This window comes from Atta colombica, unplaced genomic scaffold (assembly GCF_001594045.1).
Source record: "Atta colombica isolate Treedump-2 unplaced genomic scaffold, Acol1.0 scaffold47, whole genome shotgun sequence".
NCBI classification, from domain to species: domain Eukaryota; kingdom Metazoa; phylum Arthropoda; class Insecta; order Hymenoptera; family Formicidae; genus Atta; species Atta colombica.
The window spans coordinates 3,364,660-3,365,868 of record NW_017259536.1 but is presented as its reverse complement, the minus strand read 5'-3'; the positions used below and the strand labels follow the sequence as shown (position 1 = coordinate 3,365,868).

The 1,209-nt window shown below is 32.0% G+C and overlaps 1 protein-coding gene across 1 annotated transcript in view; it reads right to left on the bottom strand.

The window, feature by feature from the left end:
• LOC108691477 (acyl-CoA synthetase short-chain family member 3, mitochondrial) overlaps positions 1–661 on the bottom strand; it is a 29,235-nt gene extending 28,574 nt beyond the window's left edge. The window contains exon 1 of the mRNA XM_018199235.1: positions 623–661. The gene's annotated coding sequence lies outside the window, so the exon portion shown is untranslated. The remainder of the gene's footprint in view (positions 1–622) is intronic.
• Between the last annotated feature and the right edge of the window lie 548 nt (positions 662–1,209).

The window sequence follows — 1,209 nt, the reverse complement described above, 5'->3', positions numbered from 1 at the left end:
TATATCAAGAGACACAGTGGTTCGCGCCAAATGGGCGCGCAGCGCGAAACTGCCTCATTTTTTATGCGAATTATTTATATTACATTAGAAAATTATTTTAAATTTCTACTTTTTTATTTTATTGATATTATATGAAGATATACAGCGATTTAAATAAAGATCCGTGAGATCTAAACATTTTTTACAGATTTTGCAAAATTCTATTTGATGTGAATTAAAAATCACATGCAAAATGCAGATTATAGTTTTAGAAAGAGTGAATCTTTACCTTTTATTCATGTTGTACTTGCTAATTATTATGTAACTTTTTTTACCAAGTTATTAAATATTGAAGCAAAAAATGTATTTTATATATATATGTGTGTGTGTGTGTGTGTGTGTGTGTGTGTGCGTGCGTGTGTGTGTACACGCGCGCGCGCGCGCGCGCGCACACGCACGCACCACATACACGCACGCACACATACACACACACGCCCACATACACACGCACGCACACATACACACGCACGCACGCACGCACGCACGCATGCACGCACGCACGCACGCACGCGTGCGCGCGTATGTATGTATGTGTATGTACCTATATATATAATACTATGACACAAATATGCATAATACATACTTTATAGATACACTTGTGGAAAGGAGATGTGTAAGGACATGTGCTTCGTAGAAAACTAAAGCCGTACCTTCAGAACCGAAAGCCAAATATGTAAAATCGTGTAACATCACGTGATGCTTACGCTTCCTGAGTGAACTATTGATCTGCAGGTCATCGCATTAATTTTAAATCATTATGGCGACAATTGATATTGAGTTCTATAACTGCAGAGAACTCAAGATGAATGACAGGAGTCAACTGGACTACTATCAACACTATTCTATTTCTGTAATTTGTGATTTAACTTTAATTTTAGTGATATATTTTCTAAAAAAATTAAAATCGATTTTTTATTAATGATTCTGTTAAAAGCATATATATAATTGACTTAATTAGAGATTTAGTTACCTATTTTCTTCTCTCTTATTTTCCTAAAATTTAATTCTTTTAAAATCTTTTATACACAGTATAAAGATGAAAGAAAAGAAATTAAAAAATATTAAAAGTATTAAAATATTATATTAAAAAGAAATATTAAAATCAAAATTAAAATAAATGTTAGATAAAATATTAAATCAAAGTAAAATTTATTATATCTGCCAAACACT